General features: G+C 40.8%; 1 non-coding gene across 1 annotated transcript; it reads right to left on the reverse strand.

The window, feature by feature from the left end:
- Positions 1-1,393: 1,393 nt before the first annotated feature.
- TRNAQ-CUG lies at positions 1,394-1,466 on the reverse strand. The gene has a single exon. It is a non-coding gene; the product is annotated as a tRNA-Gln (tRNA).
- Between the last annotated feature and the right edge of the window lie 5,961 nt (positions 1,467-7,427).

Consider the following 7,427-nt stretch of genomic DNA (forward strand, 5'->3'; position numbering starts at 1 on the left):
GAGGAAAGTCGGTTCCTCTGCAGGTTACTGTTGAAGAAGTTGGGAAATGACCTTTAAATAAGGAAGGCCAGTCGTCCTTCGCAGATGCATGGAAAGTCAAGGGCGCAAGCCCCTCAACAACAGTGCTGCTGATTGAATTTATATCGGTCTATTAAAGGAGTACAGTAAATAGTTTGAAGAAATTAGTCTTTCCTACTCTGGATCTTAATCTCTTAAATCTCTGAGGGAAAAAAAAGGATGGGGCAAGTGAAAAAAATAAATTGGACTAGAATGTGTTCTAAAACTTTGGTTAAAAGGTAAACATCACACTCTAATAAAAATTTAGAACTTCAGGGCACCTAGGTGGCTCAGTTGGTTGAGCAACTGTCTTTGGCTCAGGTCATGATCCTGGAGTCCTAGGATGGATCCCTGCTCAGCAGGGGGTGGGCTTCTCCCTCCAACCCTCCCCCACTCCATGCTGTCTCTCTCAAATAAATAGGTAAAATCTTTTTTTTTTTTAAATTTAGAACTTCATGTAAATAACTATGTAAACAACTAGGTTATTGAAAGCATTTTATTTTGTTTAAAGATTTTGACAGAGGGAGAGTGTGCATGTGCACCAGCAGGGGGAGCTGCAGGGGGGGAGAGCAGAGAAAGAAGCAGGCCTCCCGTGGACCACAGAGAGCCGCTGTGGGGCTCCGTCCCAGGATGCCGGGGTCATGACCTCAGTGGAAGGAAGCTGCTTAACCAATTGAACCACCCAGGCGCCCCTGGTATTTAGAAATATTAAAAAAAAAAAAAAAAAGATTTCACCTATTTATTTGACAGAAAGAGCCAAAGCGAGAGAGGGAATACAAGCTTGGGGAGTGGGAGAGGGAGAAGCAGGCCTGTTGCTGAGCAGGGAGCCTGAAGCGGGGCTCCATCCGAGGACCTTGAGCCATCATGACCTGAGCCAAAGGCAGACACTTAATGACTGAGCCACCCAGGCACCCCTAGAAGCATTTTAAATAGTATTCATCTAATTCCTTTGTCTGAAGAGTGTGTTTGATAAAAGAAAAGCCCTTGATTGGTGGCATCCGTGTCACTGCTGGTGTGGAGATACAGAATGAAGACGTGCAAGTTGACAGCAAGTCAACAATTACTAGTCAGAAAAAAGGTTTTAAGGAACTCTTTTGTATCAAGACTTTTTTTTTTTTTAAGATTTTATTTATTTATTTGACAGACAGAGATCGCAAGTAGGCAGAGAAGCAGGCAGAGAGAAAGGGAGGAAGCAGGCTCCCCGCCGAGCAGAGAGCCAGATGTGGGGCTCCATCCCAGGATCTTGGGATCATGACCTGAGCCGAAGGCAGAGGCTTTAACCCACTGAGCCACCCAGGTGCCCCTGTATCAAGACTTTTTTATTAAGTAGGCTCTGAACCCAGTGTGAGGCTTGAACTCACAATCCTGAGATCCAGAGTCACATGCTCTACCGACTGAGCTAGCCAGGTGCCTCTGTACTAAGACTTTTAACTGATATTCAGAAAGTAAATGAAATCAAGAAAATTGAAATTTCATCAATATTAATTAATACACTTAAGGTAAACCCTTTGATAAATTGTTTGGGGAGTCTGGGTATTTTTTTTTTTTTTTTAATTTTTTTTTTCTCACTATCTAGGAGACTTTTTTTTTTTTTAAAGATTTTATTTATTTATTTGACAGACAGAGATCACAAGTAGGCAGAGAGGCAGGCAGAGAGAGAGAGGAAGAAGCAGGCTCCTTGCCAAGCAGAGAGCCTGATGCGGGACTCAATCCCAGGACCCTGAGATCATGACCTGAGCTGAAGGCAGAGGCCTAACCCACTGAGTCACCCAGGCACCCTGGGTATTTTTTTAAAAAAGATTTTACTTATTTATTTGAGAGAGAGCATAAGCAGGGGCCAGGGGCAGAGGAAGAAGCAGGCTCCCCACAGAGCAGGGAGCACGACTCATCAGGACTTGGTCCTGGGACTCCAGGATCATGACCTGAGCCAAAGGTAGTTAGTTGCCCAATGGACTGAGCCATCCAGACACCTAAATCTGGGGTTTAAATGATTACTGTATGACTTCTAGATTTTACTTATGTGATAAATAAACATGCAAACAATTTAATTTATCTAAGGCTCTGGATTTGATTTCAATAAAAAGGCTAGATTAAAAGAATTACCTAAATTCCTTAAAATTACCTTATGAGGCATATAGTTTATTATTATTTACACCAATATGTAAGAATTATAAATGTAAACCCAGGTGTACAATTAAGTTGAATTATAATTTAAATATATAGTACTTTTAGATGGAAGCAACCTAAATGTTCATCAATAGGTGAATGGATAAAGAAGATGTGGCATACACCTACAATGGAATATTATTTAGCCATTATTGTAAAACTGTATTTCTCCCTTCAATTTTTCAGTTTTTGCTTTATATATCTTGACTTAGTATTACATACATACATAAATGTTTGTAACTGTTATATTTTCTTTGTGTATTAAATATTTTAGGAATGCATAACATCCTTCTTTGTCTCTTTTAACCACGGAGCCCAACTTGGGCTTGAACTCAGGACCCTGAGATCAGTGCCTGAGTGGAGATAAAGATTGGACACCCATGGGGCGCCTGGGTGGCTCAGTGGGTTAAAGCCTCTGCCTTCGGCTCAGGTCAGGATCTCAGGGTCCTGGGATCGAGCCCCACATCAGGCTTTCTGCTCGGCGGGGAGCCTGCTTCCCTTCCTCTCTCTCTCTCTGCCTGCCTCTCTGCCTACTTGTGATCTCTGTCTGTCAAGTAAGTAAATAAATAAAATCTTTAAAAAAAAAAAAAGATTGGACACCCAACTGACTGGGTCACCTAGGCATCCCATCTTGATTTAAAGTCTGCTTTGTCTGATATTAGTTTAGCAACTTCCCCTCCCTCTTGGCTACTATCTGTATCTGTATCTATTTTGTAACAGAAAAATATCTCTCTTTTATTGTTTTCTTTTCTCTTTTACTTTTTAAGATTTTATTCATTTATTTGAGAGAGAGAGAAAGTGCACAAGTGGTGGGGTAGGTGCAAAGGGAGAGGGAGAAGCAGACTCTTGGCTGAGCAGGGAGCCTGATGTGGGGCTCCATCCCAGGACCCTGGGATTATGACCTGAGTCAAGGAAGATTCTTAGTCCACTGAGCCACCCAGGTGCCCCTTTCTGTTTTGTTCTTTCACTTTCAACCTATTTGGGTCTTTGGATCTAAAGTGAGCTTCCTATACACAGTATGTAGTTGGATCATGTGTTTTAAATCCATTCTACTACTAATCTCTGTCTTTGGAGAGTTTAACACATTTACATTTAACCTAATTACTGACAAGAAGGGATTTAATTCTACCATTTTGCTATTTGTTTTCTATATGCCTTACAGCATTGTTCCCCATGCTACCCCCCCACCGCATTTCCTGCACTACTGTCTTCTTTTGTATCTAGTTGATTTTTAAATAGGTTTTCATTTCTTTCTCGTTTCCTTTTGCATATATTGTATAGGTATTTTCTTCGTGGCTACCATGGGAACTATCCTTAATATCACAAAGCTTTAATGCTCTAATTTGAATTTATACCAGCTTAACTTTAATAGCATATAAAAACTGAGCTCCTGGGCACCTGGGTCTCTGGGTCACTCGGTTGGTTAAGTGTCTGCCTTCAGTTCAGGTCATGATCCCAAAGTCCTAGGATGGAGCCCCATGTTGGGCTCTCTGCTCAGCAGGGAGCCTGCTTCTCCCTCTCCCACTCCCCCAACTTGTGTTCCCTCTCTCGCTGTCTCTCTCTCTGTGTCAAATAAATAATTAGAATAAAAAAAAAAAAAAGAAGTTATTTAAAAAAAAAAAAAACTGAGCTCCTATGCAACTCCATTTCCCTTTCAGGAAGAGCTAATGAGAACAATGTTGCCCGAGTTGGGGCATGTTTAAAATTGCTTTCCTACAGCCTTGGTATTACAGGCAAACTGTCTCACAGTATCTCTCCTTTTGTAGGTGCTATTCTACTGTTGTCTTGTACTGAATGTTTATGTCAGGAACATAATGTTGTACTGATTTTCCTTTTGTAAAATGACTTGGTCTTTCTTCCTAAAATCCGTAAGGTTTTTTTTTTTTTAAATCTTTAAAGTCTAATAATTCTTTTTTTTTTTAAAGTCTAGTAATTCTACCTGTCCTGAGTTGATTTCTCCAGGCAGATGTGGTGCTTTTTTTTTTTTTTTTAAGATTTTATTTATTTATTTGACAGACAGAGTTCACAAGCAGGCAGAGAGGCAGGCAGAGAGAGAGGAGGAAGCAGGCTCCCTGCCGAACAGAGAACCCAATGTGGGGCTTGATCCCAGGATCCTGAGATCATGACCTGAGCCGAAGGCAGAGGCTTAACTCACTGAGCCACCCAGGTGCCCCAGATGTGGTGCTTTTAAAATATAATAAAATACATACATTTGTATCCTATTTAATGTCAAACCATTTTTAAAATTAAAATTTAAAAATTAGCTCCACTCCACTGCTTTTCTTTCTCAGAAACTCCAATTATACATCTGTTGCTCCTCCTTGCCTATATTCTGTATTGATCACTTTCTGATCTTTTTATTTATTATGTTTGGACTTTCAAACATTTTTAATTTAACTTTCCGATCTTTAAAAAAAACTTTTTACTTTTGAATCATTTTCTTGTCTCTTTTCATGTATATTCTCTATATCCTTTACTGTATTTGCAGCTAATTTATTCTCCCTTGGACATCCTGTAATTTAATCTTCATTTTAAGATTTTAATTTTACCTTTAATTTAATCTTCATTTTAAGATTTTAATTTTACCTTTTTCAGTCTCTTTCCTGAGCTAATCAACTCCATTTTACATCATCCTCTGGTTTGGTCCATTTTGTATTTTTTTTCATTTCTGTTTTTTGTGACCCCACCCCACCCCCAGCCATATCTACAATTGCTTTTTTTTTTTTTAAGATTTTATTTAATTATTTGACAGAGAGATCACAAGTAGGCAGAGAGGCAGGCAGAGAGAGAGAGAGAGGAGGAAGCAGGCTCCCTGCCGAGCAGAGAGCCCGATGCAGGACTCGATCCCAGGACCCTGAGATCATGACCTGAGCCGAAAGCAGCGGCTTAACCCACTGAGCCACCCAGGCTCCCTCTACAATTGCTTTTTAAAGTATTCTAAATTCAGGTTAAAGTATTCTAAATTCAGTTGAAACAACAATTCAAATCGTTGTTTTACGATTTTCCTCTGCTATATGATAGAAATGTTTCCGAGTGTTTTCATCTGAAAATGCATAATTGATTTTCATTTTTAACACTTACTGTATCTTTGTATGTATGCTTGATTTTAATATTTTTTTCATTAGTATTTGGAATGTGTTGGGTTTTTCTGGACCATTTATTTGTGTTAGGCCCGATTTAATGTTGAAACCTGTTTAACTATTAGGGCCTGCTTAGCTAGAGCGACTCCATATTGCCTAGGTAGCCATATTGTTATTTACATCCACGGACTTCATTCCAGGAATTAATGCCCCAGTAGTTCCTGGTATCAGTTCCAGGTATCGATTCCGGGAGTAAACGCCTTAACAATAGAAGCCACCTACCTTGAGGTCTGCGGTTATGCCCTTTAAAACCAGCCTGTGAGATCGGGACGGGGTCGCTGTCTTTGGAGGCGGCCCTGGCTGTTCAGTCTGACTTCTAATGCTTGGCATAGAATAAAGCTTTGCATAACTTTCACTTTGTCTCAGTCTCGTTCCTTTGATAACAGACCCCAACAATTTGAAGGATGAATTTCTGGAGGATAAAGAAGGAAGGTTTAAGTATTTTTACTAATGTTCATCTCAAGAGTTCCCTCTTCCATTGCCATAGTATAAGGCTGTTTCTTTACTGTAGGGTAACTTTATTTCTGGTCAAATTTTCTCTGATCCTTAGATCTCATCTATTTAAGAAGAATCCTTATTCTGAGCTACTTCTTTCCTTTTCTTCATCATCTACTGAGGCCTTCTGGGGCCACTGCTATCTTTCAGGGTACCTCTTTTTTTCTCCCTTAAAAGTAGTACCTTCCAAAGATTGCAGGCGCTTCCCAAGCCACTTCCCAGGACTTCTCTCAGACCTGCTCTCAGTAGTTCCCTTCAGGGTGGGTTCTTCTCCTCTGAGGAGTGAATCTTGTTGATGTTACCTATGTTCTGCCACTGGTCGGACCACCTAGATTCTTTACTCTTGCATAGCCACATCTATGTGGGCTTCAGCAACAATTCCGCTAGGCTCTGGTATTTATCTCCTTCATGTTCTCTCTCTCTTTTTTTTTTTTTTAAAGATTTTATTTATTTATTTATTTGACAGACAGATCACAAGTAGGCAGAGAGGCTGGCAGAGAGAGAGAGGAGGAAGCAGGCTCCCTGCTGAGCAGAGAGCCCAATGTGGGGCTCGATCCCAGGACCCTGAGACCATGACCTGAGCCGAAGGCAGAGGCTTTAACCCACTGAGCCACCCAGGTGCCCCATCCTTCTCGTTCTCTTAAATTGGAATGTGTAGTCTTTCCTGTTTGTGAGTTATACTCTGAGGATAAGTTCTAGGTATTTTTATTTGCTCTCAATTTTCTATTTGATGTTTAAATATCTTATTTATTTATTTGACTGACTGACACAGAGAGAGAGAGTAAGCAGGGGGACTGGCAGGCAGAGGGAGAGGGCAATTCAGGCTTCCTGCTGAACAAAGAGCCCAATGTGGGGCTCAATCCCAGGACCCTGGGATCATGACCTGAGCTGAAGGCAGATGTTTAACTGACTGAGCCAGCCAGGTGCCCCACAACATCCTTTCTTGATTAAAATTCTTCACAGTGGGGGCGCCTGGGTGGCTCAGTGGGTTAAGCCACTGCCTTCGGCTCAGGTCATGATCTCAGGGTCCTGGGATCGAGTCCCACATCAGGCTCTCTGCTCAGCGGGGAGCCTGCTTCCTCCTCTCTCTCTCTGCCTCTCTGCCTACTTGTGATCTCTCTCTATCAAATAAATAAATAAAATCTTAAAAAAAAATTCTTCACAGTGTAGGGATAGAGGGTACATACATCAATATCATAAAAGCTGTCTATGGAAAACCCACAGCGAATATCATTCTCAATGGGCAAAAACTGAGAGCTTTTCCCCTAAGATCAGAACATGGCAGGGATGTCCATTATCACCACTGCTGTTCAATGTAGTACTAGAAGTCCTAGCCTCAGCAATAAGACAGCAAAAAGAAATAAGTCATCCAAATCAGCAAAGAAGTCAAACTCTCACTCTTTGCAGATGATATGATACTTTAATGTCAAAAACCCAAAAGACTCTACCCCAAAATTGCTCGAACTCATATAGGAATTCAGTAAAATGGCAGGATATAAAATCAATGCATAGAAATGAAATAAGTTGCATTTCTATACACCAACGAGACAGAAGAAAGAGAAATTAAGG

Source organism: Mustela putorius, unplaced genomic scaffold, assembly GCF_011764305.1.
Source record: "Mustela putorius furo isolate JIRA1106 unplaced genomic scaffold, ASM1176430v1.1 tig00003853_pilon_pilon_pilon, whole genome shotgun sequence".
NCBI lineage: Eukaryota > Metazoa > Chordata > Mammalia > Carnivora > Mustelidae > Mustela > Mustela putorius.